Source organism: Lissotriton helveticus, chromosome 12, assembly GCF_964261635.1.
Source record: "Lissotriton helveticus chromosome 12, aLisHel1.1, whole genome shotgun sequence".
Taxonomy (NCBI): domain Eukaryota; kingdom Metazoa; phylum Chordata; class Amphibia; order Caudata; family Salamandridae; genus Lissotriton; species Lissotriton helveticus.
This window is the reverse complement of record NC_136073.1, coordinates 116,347,600-116,364,093: the sequence shown is the minus strand read 5'-3', so window position 1 is coordinate 116,364,093 and position 16,494 is coordinate 116,347,600. Positions and strand designations below refer to the sequence as shown.

The window sequence follows — 16,494 nt, the reverse complement described above, 5'->3', positions numbered from 1 at the left end:
TCTGGATATCACAAGTTTCTGTGCAAGATACGCAGGGGAGTTTGAGTGTAGGGCCTTGTGCGTGATGCATGCCAGCTTGAGATGGAGCCTAGCCTCGAGTGGGAGCCAGTTCAATGATTTCAGATGAGGGGTGATGTGATCAAATTTCCTTGTGCTGGTAAGTAGTCTGGCAGCTGCGTTGAGGCAGGCTTTTAAGGGTGCTAGGGAGATCTTGGGTAAACCAGAAAGGGTGGAGCAGCCATATTCCAGTCTAGAAATAACTAGGGATTGGACTGCAAGTTTTAGGTCGGGAGCATCAAGGAATGGTTTCAATTTCCAAAGGTAGCTCAAGTGGAATCTGGCAGATTTGGCCATTGAGTTGATGTGGTCTCGCATGTTTAGGTTATAGTCCAAGGTGATACCCAGAGATCTGGCAGAGTCCACAATGGTCGGGGGGCAGTTTAAGGCTATGATCGCTTTGATCCATGTCTGGATCTCCGAGTTGCTTTAGGAGGGGAAATTAGGAGGAACTCAGTTTTCTTTGCATTGAGGTTGAGTTGGTTGGAGGGGAGCCATTGGACGGTCAGCTTCAAGGCCTTATTCAAGATGAGGATTTCTTCAAGAGAAGAGATGTTTATGTAGATCTGAGTGTCATCTGCGTACCTATGGTAGGAGATATTTGCGGTGCGAGGGACCTCGGCAAGGGGTTCTAAATAGAGAATGAAAAGGGTGGGAGACAACGTTGATCCTTGAGGGACTCCCACCATGACTAAGGAGGGAGCGGACAGGTTGCCGTTGATTAGGAATCTTTGAGATCGGTTTTGGAGGTAGGAACTAAACCAGTCGAGGACAGTGCCATCTAATCCCATCCTAAGTTTGAGGTGTTCGAGTAGCATCTCATGGTTGACCGTGTCGAAGGCCTATGATAGATCTAGGAGGATTAAGAGACAGGTTTTGTCTTGGTCAAGGGCTTGTAGGGCGTCATCGACAATGTGGAGCATGGTGGTTTCAGTCCTGTGTCCAGGTCGGAAACCAGATTGGCAGTTATCGAGTAGATGGAAGTTGTTGATGTGGTGACTTAGCTGCAGTTGCACACACTTCTCCAGCACTTTAGCCAAGAGAGGAATGTTGGAATTTGGTCTGAAATTGTCTGGGGAGGCTGGGTCCAGCGACGGCTTTTTAAGAATGGGGAGGACTTGACCCGCTTTTAGAGAGTCCGGGATTGAATCTTGCCGGAGATAGGCGTTGATTATCATAGTCCAGCTAGGAATAATGGATTGGGCAGCGGTCGCAAGGCAGTTAGAAGGGAGCGGGTCATTGAAGTGGTTGTTCGGATTTAAGGTGGAAAGGATTTTGGCGACAGAGTCTTCGTCGTAGAGTGAAAAGATGGTCCAATGTGCTGGATTCTTAGGTGAGGACTGTGGAGGCAGGGGGCGTGGGGGGGAAGGTCAGGGGTCAGTAGAGGTTTAATTTTGTTTGCAAAAAATGAGGAGACTTCCTCAGATGAGATGAGAGACTTGGGGTTTCTTTCACTGTTTTGGTCAGTTTGTTCGATTGATGTTTGACCAGCTCAAAGAGTTTGCGTGGTCTGTTCTGGGCATTTCCTAGTTCAGCTCTGAAGAACTCTTTGTTTGAGTTGAGGATATTCTTGTTGTATGTATTTCTGGCCTGGCGGCGGAGAAGTTTTAGGTGGGCGGCCGAGGGGTGCTGTCTCCAGATTCTTTCAGCTTGTCGGAGGGATCTCCTCTCGTTATTGAGGGAACCCGTGTACCAGGGGTTTCTATCTTTGACCTGAGTTCTTTTTAGTTTAAGAGGGGCTAGGTCATCCAGAATCTTCGACATCGTTGTGGAGTAGTGATCATTGAGGTTACTGACCGATGTGATATGGGGGGGAGGTCGGATTTGCAGCGGTTCTCAAATTCCTTGTGGTCCAGGTTCTTGGTGTCTCTGACCCAGCATTTAGGAAGCACCGGTTGTGGTGTTCTTATCTTGTGGGTGCCAGGTAGAAGGAAGGTGATGGCATGGTGGTCTGACCAGACACAGGGGTCTATAGAGATAAGCTTGACTGTTGCTTCCTTAGAGATGATCCAGTCAAGAGTGGCCCCTTTTGAATGTGTTGGGAGTGAGCAAGCTTGGGTCAGGGCTTGATCGGCCAGGAGGTCTTTCATGGCGTTGACATGAGGATCCTTGTGTTCGTTCCAGTGCAGGTTGAAATCTCCAAGGAAAATGTCCTTGGTGTTGAGGGAGATCTTAGCTGTGATAATTTCCATGAGGTGGTCCGTGAAGGGATCGTTCATACCTGGGGGGTGGTAAAAGATGTGCAGGTTGCATAGGTGGGTGGTGCTTTAACATCTTAACACCTTACCCCTATATGTATTCATCAAATGTTCCGGATGCTGATCCCCGAATGTCCCAGATGACTCCTACCCCTTCCAGGGTCTGTTTTGTTAGAGCCCGCAATTCCATATCCCCAACCTCCTTGCCAGGTCATTGTAAGTTTTGGATAAACATTGGAAAAATACTTTGTTATGTAATTCTTTTTGACAACACTGTTCGGCATCAGCTCATGACTAACCTGTACTTGCAAATTATTTGCATTATTGCTCTTGATATAATTGTTCCATCTGTCCAATGTCTTTGTGCATTATACCAATAAAGACTTACTCATTCAAAAAACAGCGAAGACAAAGTCATAAAAGTTGCAATGTCTCAAACAGGCTTTAAATAAATAAACAGAGTTGCAGCAAAGCGGGGGACTAATCGCCCTCTTTATCACTAGGTAGTTTGTTTTGTAAGGCTGGAAAGGAGGATTACATTTAAGCCAATCACCCACTTTAAAATGAAAGTTTTTGGTTCCCTTCCTGCCTCTGGAAAGATTTCACATCCTTTTAACCACCCCTTTCCTGCCAGTGTGAAGTCTGGTTTTGCAAAGGTGGCGGAGTCCTAATCGTCGAAAGAGAAGTCATATTTCAATCTATAGTGAAGATGAGTTTAAAGCCTTTGCGTCCTCTAGACATTGATACGGCACCCAATAATAGCCTACTAAGGGTTCAGATGCTACATCTACTCCACATCATTGCACCAATCGGGCCCACAGTATTCCAGTGGAATATCAGCAACAAAATATATTGGTCACAAAATACTGAGGCACAAAATATTGCAAAGGTATTTTAGTGTGTGTGCACATATATTCACAGAAAAAAACACAGGTTTCAGGGACGTGATAGTTAGGTGGACATTTCACTCGTACAAAACCTGAGAAAATTGTCCGTTGTAGTTAGTTGTGCTAACTATAACTCGCGCCCCCGCAATGCACTTCTGATGACCTCACACATTACATCACTCATGACATGGTCAGTGAGTATATGTGAGAGTGAGTGATTGTGAAAGTGGCTGTATGGATGAGTGTGTGCTTGTGTCAGTGCTTGTATAAGAGAGTAAGCATGTGTTAGTATCTGAATGAATAAGTGAGGTGGTGTGTGTATAACTGTATAATGAGTAAATGGCAGTGTGATTGATTCTTTGGGTGACTGACTAGGTGTGTGAGTAACTCTATTGGTAAGTGGGGGTGTGTGAGTTAACCCTGGGCGTAGTACTACGCTACGCTTGTGGAGCGTGCGAAGTTTGCGCTACTACCTGAATTGCACATAGGACAGTGCAAAAACGCATAGCGTAGCGGGCATTTTTTGCTTGCTCATGGTCCTCAACGTCAAATTGGTGACCATGAGCGAGCAAAATCACAAAATCGCTGATTGCGAGTGTGGAACATAAACTTCCCGGCGAGATTCTCAACGCATGGAGGTCAGGTTTCTCATTGCGAGCAGTCGCGTATGCTCGCGACCGCTCGTGATGAGAAACTACCAGTCCGCGTTGAAAAAGCTGCAGCTCGAGTACAAATCTACTCGAATGGCAGAAAACGACCTCTTGCACTGTGAAAGATGCCATTTGCAATGATTGCACAGTGCGGACAAGCATCGGCACTGTTCAATCAGTGCAAACAGCATTTCCCTACCACACTACGCAGTTCGCATAGCTATGCGTAGCGCTATTACGCAAACTACGCCCAGGGTTAGTGTGAGTATCTACAAACGTGTACACGTGCTTATATCCGTAACTGCGTGTTTGAGTGACTGTATGGGTGAGTGGATGTGTGTGTAGACCTATGAATCAGTTAGTGGGTATGTACTAACTGGTATTGGTGTGTCTATGGTTTTGAGAATGGTAGTCTGTATTTTAGTGTAGGTGTATGAAAGGTTATATTAGGGTGTGAGGAAGTGCATCAGATATTAAGTGGATGATATCATCAGTGATGTCACTGGACAGGTCATGAGTGATGTAATATGTGATGTCATCAGCAGTGCATTGCAGGGGTGCAAGTTGTAGTTAGCTAAACTAACAATCACGGCTGAATTTCCCTGGTTTTGTACTAGTGAAATGTCCAACTAACTATAACGTCCCTTAAACCTGTGTGTTTTTCAGTGAATTTCTAATGTTTTTTTAAATGCTAATTTCTAACTATAATGTAGTAGTCGCATTTGCAGAGTGGTGAGAAAAGGGGCATGGCATCGGACCGCCTCTCAGCAATCCCACTGTGTGGGGCTTACTGGAGGTACCTCACGGGCTACTTGGTCCATAACCACTTCGATGCTTCTGTCGGCCAACCACAGTCGCGAGCACTACCTCCGTAGTGCTGTGCACGTCCATTGGGCAACACAGCCCGCCCTCTTAATAGAACGTTCTGCATTGGCGCGGAACGTTTGAAGCAGCAAACGGGTTAAGCACCCTTAGGATTCAATGTGATTTAATCCCCTAATCCAGAATGTGCAAGGAGGTACGTATGCAGACTGGTGCAGTGAGTGGGCGGGGCCACCGGTAAGATGCCGGCTTCAGTTTTTTCTTTTTCTTTTTTTTAACAAGGGGGGTCTGTGTGGCCCCTGGACAGAGTGGCCTTCCCAGGGGCTTAAAACAAAGGAAGCGCAAGAGCCTGCACTTTGTTTTTTGTTTTTTATTTCTGCTGGATTCTTGGACCCTACGCAAATCCAAATCCTGTGGAATAAAAAAGAAAGTTTTTTCGGCCTTGGGGGTCAGGGTGTTTCTACCCTGCCCCCTTATCTTGTTTTTTACGTTTTTCTTGTGACTCTTGTGCTGCTTATTTGGCCAGCGAAAACAGAGCAGGAAGTGCTCTATGGAATTGAGGATGACTCTGCATGACACTGTTTTTCCTCCAGAATGGAACTTTATGGGTGATGCAACGGCGGCTACGACCCACATGGGTGTTATTGCACTACCAGTCCCACAATGCAATTTGATTATTCACCTGCTGTTTATGATGGAAATAAAAGAAGGGAATACACTGGTGACGTACTGTTTGCCCTAATTTCACTGGAAGCTGTCCATGAAGTAGGGTGTGCTACCTGAAACTCGTAGACAGCGTTATTTTTTGATGGGGACTGAGTCTGCATGAGCTGCTCTTGCCGTGTTAGCGATACCTACCTGCGAGTGCTTGTCCTTTTGAGGAGTAACTCTTTTTTCTGCACACAATGTGGTCGGCCCAGGCCACGGATTAAGCACCACCGCAAGACCCGGGCGGGTCTGTTGCAGCTTATTTGGCCAGCGAGAATGGAGCAGGAAGGCGCTCTATGGAATTGAGGACGACTCTGCATGACACTGTTTTTCCTGCAGAATAGAACTCTGAGGGTGACGCGACGGCGGCGACCCACATGGATGGTATTGCACTACCATCCCCACAATGCAATTCCATTATTCACCTGAAGTTTATCATGAAAATAAAAGAAGGGAATACACTGGTGATGTACTGTGTGCCATCATTTCACTTGAAGCTGTCCATGAAGAAGGGCGTGCAGCCTGAAACGCATAGACAGAGTTATTTTTGATGGGGACGGAGTCTGCATGAGCTGCTCTTTCCGTGCTAGCGGTGGCTACCTGCTAATGCTTGTCCTTTCGAGGGGTAACTCTTTTTTCTGCTTTTAACTCTTTTTTCTGCACATAATGTGGTCGGCCCAGGCCACGGATTAAGCACCACCGCAAGAACTGGGTGAGTCTGTTGCAGCTTATTTGGCCAGCGAGAATAGAGCAGAAAGGTGCTCAATGGAGGACGACTCTGCATTCCTTTCGAGGGGTAACTCTTTTTTCTGTGTATATATATAAGCAGCTTCCTCCTCCATAGAAAAGGCCGTGACCCAAAGGGAGACAATCAGGAGCACTTTATTGAACAAATGGTTTAGGCGAATGCATTTCGGCAATACCAGCCTTCCTCAGCGCCCCTCTCCAACTGTTCCTAGCGCTGCGAAATGAAAAGCAGTCCTTCCCCTCTGTTGTTTTAACTTCTATACTCTGCCCCCTTGGTGTGGTCAGCATCCTCGTGCAGTCCCGTGTAGTGGAACCACACATCCCACAATGCCCTAATGTTCAGCACAGTGGAACTGGATGCAAGTAGCATGAGGTGATACTTTTCAGAGACAGAGTCCGTGGGAGGCACAGCTGTAGGACTCCGCTGGGAGGTAAGCCATGTGAAACAACTCCGTGCTCCCTCGAGTCCCCCTTCTTTAACCGCTGCTATCCTTCTGCCTGGAATCCTTCGCGGGGGTGAACACAGAGTCCTGGTTACCCAATTAGAGGATAGAATATCCCCTGCCGATGTCTCCACCAAGCGTCGTGGTGGGTACTGGATCTTATTGCTACCGCAATACACAAAAAACAGCTGTCTGAGCAGCTTCCTCCTCCAAAGAAAAGGCCGTGACCCAAAGGGAGACAATCAGGAGCACTTTATTGAACAAATGGTTTAGGCGAATGCATTTCAGCAATACCAGCCTTCCTCTGCGCCCCTCTCCAACTGTTCCTAGCGCTGCGAAATGAAAAGCAGTCCTTCCCCTCTGTTGTTTTAACTTCTATACTCTGCCCCCTTGGTGTGGTCAGCATCCTCGTGATATGGCTCCCTTGTACCCCGTACTTGGCGCTGCTGCGTAAGTGCGTCGCTCCTGCGGTTGAGCCCAACCTCTCTATATTACAACAACGTTTTCTTCCAAGAAAGGAAACTTGGAGCCGCACTCACCAACCAACTCGTTAAGTTTCAATTAATTTATTCTTAAATCCATTTGGGTCTCAGCACAGACAAAACCAACACGTTTCGGTAGCGCCCGCTACCTTGATCACGGTCAGATTACTGTTGTGTTTAGGTGTTATTTAAGACTTCATTTTTTTTTTAAAAGGAGAAGGAAAACCCCCTCTCCTACAGGAAACACATGATAGGGCAACTTCCTGAGTCCTGTTCCCGTGACTCTGGAATTGTGGGTAATGTAGTTTTTGATAACTTTTATGGCTTTAAATATTTAACAATTTTTTACTGTTGCTGCATTCAACATGCACTAATCGTTTGCCACATTAACATTTGACATCACTACATAATTAAACTTCCCGCCCACCAGTGGGTCGATGTTATTGTGCCATATTGTGTATAAATTGTCCTTTTTTTGGTCAACATATGTTACATAAACAAACTTTCAGCCCGAAAAAGGGCCAATATCGACATGCCAGTGATGTCAATGACCTAGTTGCAACCGTGTGCAGCCACTAACCAGCAAGCTCGTGCTCGTAACGCCTCAGCCAATCAGATGGCAGAATTCCCAAATATCGATATCTGTAAATTTCGATATCTCTCTGAAACTACTGAACGGATTTACACCAAATAAACCAAATCATGCTATCTAGACCAAGACCCTTCTCCCTGCCAAATGTGGGGTAATTCCGTTCACCCGTTCGACCTGTAGCCTTGTATAAAGTTTCTTATGGAAATTGGATGGAGAAAACATGTTTTGGGACACCCCTTTTTTCTCGGCCCCCTCTTGACGAATCACCCCCGAACTTTCAACATGGGAGCAGATATGAACATATAATTAGTTTGGTAAATTTCATGAACATTCATCAAACAACGCCAAAGTTATGAGCAAAACACAAAATGCTCTTCCTATGGAAACTTGGTCCTAATTATAACTACCTACTGGCGACCGCCAGTAGGTTATGAGCAAAACACAAAATGCTCTTCCTATGGAAACTTGGTCCTAATTATAACTACCTACTGGCAACCGCCAGTAGGTAGTGTATATGTATGTGTGTGTATATATATATATATATATATATATATATATATATATTCACTGAAAAAACCATAGGTTATAGACCATATATAGTTAGGAATTAGCATTTACAAAACCTTGAAAATTCACTGAAAAAACCATAGGTTATAGACCATATATAGTTAGGAATTAGCATTTAAAAAACCTTATTTTACTCACACAAAACCATTGAAATTCCATATATAGTTAGTTGCACTAACTATATATCGCGCACCCGCAATCCACTGCTGATCATGTCACATATTACATCATTCATGACATGGTCAGTGACATCACTGATGACATCACTGATGACATCTCAAATGACATCACTGATGACATCACTGATGACAACATCCAGTGACTGTATGTTTCTGTAAAGTTAAAATATGTCTTACATATTGAAGAATGAGTGGATGTATAAGTGTCTGGATGAAGGATTTAGTAGGTGCGTGACTGACTGTATGAGTGAGTGATTAAATGTGTCTCACTGAATGCATGGGTTAGTGACTAAACTGTCTTAATTTGTGCATCATTATGTCTCTTGTTCTGTAAACTGCTGCATGTGTTGATCATTAGCTATACGAGAGGCTATATGTGTTATTAATTGGTTGCCCAAGTATTTCTATGGGAGATTGAGTTTGTGTGGGGGTGGCTGGAAGGTGTGTGACTCTATGCATAGATGTGTGAGCAGTTTATTCACTAGGTGTATGAGTTCAAGAGTGCATGTGGAAACAGCTACATGGGCAGTTGACTGTGTGCATGAGTGTATTGATGAGTGAATGGATATCTCAATGCTACATGTCATAGTAAGTACATATGTAAAACACAGTACATGTGAGAGTTGGCATATATAAATAACTGTGCATGAGAGCCACTGAATGAGTGAGTGGTTGTATCGATCATTGTGAACTTGTATCAGGGATTGTATAAGAGAGTAAATATGTGTTAGTATATGTTTCAATAAGTAAGGTGTGTTTAACTGTATAGTTGAAGAAATGGAGGTGAGATTGTTTCTTTGCATGACTGACTGGGTGTGTGAGTAACTCCATGGATGAGTGGCAGTGTGTGAGTGTCTGTATACACTGAGTGTATCTAAGGTTATATTAGAGTCTGAAGAGATTTATCGTATTAGCACAAGAATGATGTCAAATGAGATGTCATCAGTGATGTCATCAGTGATGTCATTTGAGATGTCATCAGTGATGTCATCAGTGATGTCACTGACCATGTCATGAATGATGTAATATGTGACATGATCAGCAGTGGATTGCGGGTGCGCGATATATAGTTAGTGCAACTAACTATATATGGAATTTCAATGGTTTTGTGTGAGTAAAATAAGGTTTTTTAAATGCTAATTCCTAACTATATATGGTCTATAACCTATGGTTTTTTCAGTGAATTTTCAAGGTTTTGTAAATGCTAATTCCTAACTATATATGGTCTATAACCTATGGTTTTTTCAGTGAATTTCAATGGTTTTTTAATAGCAAATATCATAAGCTGTCGAATGTCAAGTACGTGGTAAGTGAAAACATTTTCGTGTTTATGCACACTGATCTGCTTTGAATGGTGCCCCCCCCCTCATTTCTATTAGGAGTACTCTCTCTTTGCAGATAGTGAAAGGTAGTTAACGCAGGCCTTTGCCCCCGTTGTAATCCGTCGTGCCTGCTTCTCTCTCCATTTGATTGATTGTTATCCAAGTATTTACTGTTTTAGAATTAGTTCTCTTTGGTTCATTCTCTATTTACAAACAAACACAGAGTCGCAATACTCTGTTTAGTCTTTGCAGATAACGAAAAATCGTGTAAAAAAAAAGAAAAGGAATCGAGCAAAATCAGTAGGCCACTAATGGGATCTCTTTTTGACCTCGCTAAAATAGAAACATTAGGAACAACCCCTCATTACAAATACAAAACTAGTGAGATGAACTGAACTCCACACAATGATGGCTGCAAAACAGCTCGGCTCCGCCACCCACCCCGCCCAAAATAACGATAAAGAACGGCTGCCATGATTGGTTGCGGAATGACCACGACGGAGCTACGAAATGGTGCTGCTCTCATGCTAACCCCAGCTTCAGTCTGAAACATCCAGAAACACTGTAGACTACCAATTCGATCAGTTCCGGTAGCGCCCCAATGTAACCCGGTAGAGAAGAACTAGCCCTCCCCTCTTTGACTGATGGTTCTTGTTGCCTGTCCCTTCTGTTGTCATTTAACAGAACTATTTAGCCTGCTGAAAGGGGTTGTGTTCCGACCGCTGGTTGGTGGAGACATTTTGACTATATTCTGTACCTGCGTTGTCGCGTAATGCGTCATATGACGCGCCGCGTTAGCGCATCCGGAAGTCATCCGGGGCGCGCAGCGCGTAACGTAAGCATAACAAGTCATGTGACTTGTTAATAAAACTTTTCATTGGTTCATTTTACTTTTCTTATTGTAATGATGAAAGGCTTGGTCATATGACCTAAAAATTACGCTTTTCATTACTTCCGAACATTATTTTTTCTTAAATATATGTTATAATGTTCCAGGCTAATGTACTTTCCCGGAAATTTTACAACTGTCCTGCAAGTAAAATATATTCTTTTTTCGAGAAAAAGAGCGTTTCTTCGTCCCATGACGGAGCCGTTGAGCAAAAGAGGGTCGACCTGCTGTCTTAGTCGCCGATACGCCTGAATATGAGATTCTTATCGATCACTTTATGTTGCAGGAATAGAAAACACAACAGCCCTTGACCATTTATCTTTACTGCGTTCCTTCGTATTATACCTTTTACCCTTCATGTAATTGGTCTGCTTTATTTCACTTGCCTTTTAATGATTCTAAAACAGTCACTATTATTAAAAACTTTACCAATGTATATACTACTACCATGTTTTCTTTTAAAAACCTTTATTGTGAAAATTTCATTATACAAATACGAGCCTATAACCACGTGGGCCTGCCACAGAGCAAACTGTAATCGTATATGATGAGTAGACATTTACACTGTAGAGGAACGTAACGGGCGGGCCATTAGGTTGCAAGAACTAAGGTGTCTAACAGTTACGGAATCGGTGGACGTACATTTTATAATTAAAATACGACAGGGCCAGTTACAATAAAATTATCTAGATATACATTTGCGGGCAAGTACCATGGGTGACGTTAATTCGAACTTTCAATAGTACAGTAATCAATAACACATCAGAACTTAATATCAATAGGGATGTCGAAATATTCAATCAATTCTCGTCCCCGCCCGCCATGTGCTTCAAAACTGCATACGTATCTCGTGATTTCAAGGTTCTGCAACCAGTACACAACAAGGAGTTACGAGTCCCATTTATTCCGGCGCCATTTTGGGCGAGGACGGGCAGGTCCAGGATATAGTCAAAATGTCTCTACCAACCATCGACTATGATGATGTTCATATGCTGTATTTATTAGAGTAACACTCATCTGTCCACATGAAATTAATTTGCCACAATCTAAACATGTCATTTTAATCTTTCCAAAGTTCTTCTAAATATTTGGGACCGTTTCCCTTGCCTCTGAAGCTCTCAGTGCCACTTCTTTGATGAATGTACTAGCAGGTCAGGGGTTCTCCTCCAAATCTCTCTTTTATGCAGCACTATAATTAATTGGTGCCACCTCTCCATATGACGATGCATGGTATAGTTACCACAACTATATTTTTTTTCGGTTCCTCTGGAGAGTTCATCGTGGCAGATGAAGCGTGTAACGTACCGGGCATTTACCTTTTTTTGCATGTACAGGAAAGGAAAAAAAAAATCGAGCGTCCGAGTTCTAAGGTGTCCCAGGGCCATTTTAGTGGACCAGGCCCAAATCCAAAGAACAGCCATCTCACAGGCTAATGGGGCGACCCACGCCGACTTTCAGCATTGTAGAATGACCACACCAGTACAGCAACTTGCTAGACATCACCTCGGTGCCATCCGGATCTCGGCGCCCCACTGCAGATGAAGTGCCTCTCAACTATGAAACCACCACGGTGACATCCGGATCTTGGCGCGTTGTGCTGCCTTCGGCCTATTCGCACATCGGTCCGCTACTGACGCCATCTCACAGGCTAATGGGGCGACCCACGCCGAGTTTCAGCATTGTAGGATGACCACACCAGTACAGCAACTTGCTAGACATCACCTCGGTGCCATCCGAATCTTGGCATCTCAACGCCTAGTGGTATCTTCCATACAAAAAATATTGTTACGCTGCCTTTGGCCCCATTCGCACATCAGTCCGCAACTTAGACATCACCTCGGTGCCATCCGGATCTTGGCATCTCAGCACCTTGTGGTGTCAGTCAGAAAATATTGTTGCGCTGCCTTTGGCCCCATTCGCACATCGGTCCGCTACTGACGCCATCTCACAGGCCAACGGGGCGCCCCACGCCGACTTTCAACATTGTAGGATGGCCACAGAAGTGCGACAACTTACTAGACACCACCTCGGTGCCATCCGGATCTTGGCGCGTTGTGCTGCCTTCGGCCTATTCGCACATCGGTCCGCTACTGACGCCATCTCACAGGCCAACGGGGCGCCCCACGCCGACTTTCAGCATTGTTGGATGGCCACACCAGTGCGGCAACTTACTAGACACCACCTCGGTGCCATCCGGATCTTGGCGCGTAGTGAAGCTGCAGCAGCTGCAAATAAGCTTCAGACAGTGTTACAACCGCTGCGCAGAACTCTCAACTATGACACCACCTCGGTGCCATCCGGATCTTGGCGCGTTGTGCTGCCTTCGGCCTATTCGCACATCGGTCCGCTACTGACGCCATCTCACAGGCCAACGGGGCGCCCCACGCCGACTTTCAGCATTGTTGGATGGCCACACCAGTGCGGCAACTTACTAGACACCACCTCGGTGCCATCCGGATCTTGGCGCGTTGTGCTGCCTTCGGCCTATTCGCACATCGGTCCGCTACTGACGCAAATTCACAGGCCAACGGGGCGCCCCACGCCGACTTTCAGCATTGTAGGATGGCCACACCAGTGCTGCAACTTGCTGGACACCACCTCGGTGCCATCCGGATCTTGGCGCGTTGTATTGCCTTCGGCCTATTCGCACATCGGTCCGCTACTGACGCCGCCTCACGTGCCAACGTATTTTCTCCGCATTTTATACCCTATGCCGCATAACAGGCCATGTGACTTGTTTATAAAACTTTTCATTGGTTCATTTTACTTTTGGTTTCCTAATGATGGAAGGCTTGATCATATGACCTAAAAACAACACTTTTCATTGGATGAAAACTTTTTTTTTTCCCAAACGATGAAAGCCCCACCTTGTTTCTGGATGTTTCAGACTAAACTGGCGTCAGCATGAGAGCACCACCATCTCGTAGCTCCATCGTGGTCATTCCGCGAGCAATCATGGCAGCCGCTCCCCACCAGAAGCCTGCAGGAGTCGGGGCCCCCAAAACTTTTGATGAATTCTCAAGGCGGAGGGGACGCTTTCGAGAATGGGGTCCAAGACCTAGCAGACAAGCGTCCGATTTCCAAGGTGTCCCAGGGCCATTTCAGTGGACCAGGCCCAAAAAGGAAAGAGCCTGCCGCCATTTTGAGAGTCCTGTGACAGCCGCCTATCGCTGCACCGCAAGAGTGGGCGCAACTCAGCTGAATTGCGGCTTTTGACACAGTGGACCAAAAACGGACGGAATGGCAACTGAAACGGTAAAGGGGCGCCCCACTACAACAGATGACACTCCACCTGGAGAGGCCCGTTCACGCCGCCTCCCCCGGGGCGCCCCACGCCGTTATTCGGAGCAGCATTGTAGGATACCAAAACCAGTGCGGCAACTTACTGGACATCACCTTGGTGCCATCGTTCTGCTGCCTTGGAACTATTCGCACAACAGTTTGCTACTGATGACCCACCCCCCGCGACGCCCCACGCCGTTATTTGCTGGGTGGCAACTTACTAGACATCACTTTCGTGTCATCTAGATTTCGGCGCGTTCTGCTCCCTTGGAACTATTCGCACAACAGTTTGCTACTGATGACCCACCCCCCGCGACGCCCCACGCCGGAAATCTGGACGTTGTGCTGCGTTGGGACTATTCGCACAGCCGACCGCTACTTCGTTGTTTTTCCCTAAAAATGTTTATATGTTATTACTATTTTTGTTTTCTTGTATATATTTATAAATTATTAAAGTTTTATAATCTTACTACTTTGTCGGAGTGCTATATATTTTTAATATGACACATAATTGTAAAAACTTTGATGTACAAAGAGTCATCCCTGGAATCTTTCGCTTCACGCTCGGTCCCCTCCCCAATCACAATACAGGATGGTTTTCAGATAATAGCAACGCTTCTGCTGTGACGGATCTCATCGAGTGTGGGCCTTGATCTACTATAACTCCTTTGAAGAGGGGTGATTCTTTACAGCTGTGGCCATAAACTACATCTGCAGGGCTAGCTGATAGCCTAGGACCAGCCTGGACAATCGGACACAGAGGAAAAGGAGTGTCAGAGGGTGCGGTAGTGAATAGGGCGAAAGGGAGGTGTCGGGCGGGCACAGGGTGTGATTCTCAGGGAAGAGCAGCGCAGATGGGGGGAGGTTTATTACCCATGCATAAGACAGAGAGCGGGGGTGACCACTGCCTGGGTGAGATGCTTGCGAGGGTGGGGAGCCATGCTAAGGATCGACAGCGTGCACAGAGTGGGTCTGGTCAAGGCATCTAAAATGGCTGCCGTGCACGACAAAAGTGTGGCATTTGAAAAAAGACAAGATGGCGCAGACAATGTTTTTCAACACTTCCTGATTTCCTTCGAATCGAACGTTAACAGACGTTGGGGCATATTACCAAAGTTAAGCGATATTTATCCCTAACGATGCATTGCAAAGATTTTTTTACCGTCAGAAATTATCGCAGATAAACCTTGCTATTATCAAGGTTTATCGCAAATACGATGAAAAACGACCGCAATGCATTAATATCGCTGAAAACTCAGCGATATTCATGCATTACCGAGCTAATGCTCTTAGCCATGTTATCCACCTCCCATTGGATAACATGGCTAAGAACTGCTCAGGGCAGCTGTTACTTTTTGGAGATATTCGCGCTTATCTCGAATATTTCCAAAAGTTGATAATAGGAGATAGCGATGTTAGCGACTGTTTCCAGTCGCTAACATCTTGGCATGCCCACTTTGCATGTCATTAGTGATAAATATCACTCACATGCAAAGTGGGGCCCAAGATGGTCGCTATCTCCTACTAGCCGTCGCTAACTGGTGTTAGCAACAGCTAGGTAATACAGATATAATTTTATCTCCGCGAAGCGGAGCGCTGTTACAGATATATATCTTGTTTTTGAACGTTAATTTCTCAAAATGCACTGAAGCACATATATTGAGACCTAGCAAAGGCACATCGGGCTACCAGTCCCTAATATTTTACCAAGTTTCGTGCAAATCCATTCAGCCGTTCGATTATTATTATTATTATTATTTTTTTGCCCCGCGGGGCCCTTTTAAAACCTCCACATCAAACCTAGGGGGTCAGCGAGGATCTACTATGCCCCCTTATGGTCATTTGCCCCTTCGCTTTGGCCTCCTCTTGTCTCTCGATCCTACCGACAGACAAGATGGCGGCCGCTACGTACTGTTTGGAATGTTTACAGACACCGGAGAGCCAATCAGCTTCGCTTCGCAAAGCTCCGTAACGCGAAAAGTACGCGAAGCGGAGCGCTGTTACAGATATATATCTTTTTTTGAACGTTAATTTCTCAAAATCCACTGGAGCACATATATTGAGACCTAGCAAAGGCACATCGGGCTACCAGTCCCTAATATTTTGCCAAGTTTCGTGCAAATCCATTCAGCCGTTCGATTATTATTATTTTTTTTTTTTTTTGCCCCGCGGGGCCCTTTTAAAACCTCCACATCAAACCTAGGGGGTCAGCGAGGATCTACTATTCCCCCTTATGGTCATTTGCCCCTTCGCTTTGGCCTCCTCTTGTCTCTCGATCCTACCGAGAGACAAGATGGCGGCCGCTACGGACTGTTTGGAATGTTGACAGACGCCGGAGAACCAATCAGCTTCGCTTCACAAAGCTCCGTTGCGCGAAAAGTACGCGTCCTGGAGCGCTGCCCGGTCCGCTGTTACAGATATATATCTTTTTTTAAACGTTAATTTCTCAAAATCCACTGTAGCACATATATTGAGACCTACAAAAGGCACATCGGGCTACCAGTCCCTACAATTTTGCCAAGTTTCGTGCAAATCTATTCAGCCGTTCGGGCTAAAAGTGAGGCCAACCGCCCTATGGAAAACTCAATGTTAAAAACACGTTTTGGGACCCCCTTTTTTCTCGACCCCCCCTGGACGAACCCCCCCCAATTTTCAGGGGCTGCTCAGAA

The 16,494-nt window shown here is 45.5% G+C and overlaps 1 protein-coding gene across 2 annotated transcripts in view; it reads right to left on the bottom strand.

The window, feature by feature from the left end:
- LOC144798597 (transmembrane protein 272-like) overlaps nucleotides 1–16,494 on the bottom strand; it is a 166,969-nt gene that overhangs the window by 29,798 nt on the left and 120,677 nt on the right. The gene's annotated exons all lie outside the window — the stretch shown is intronic.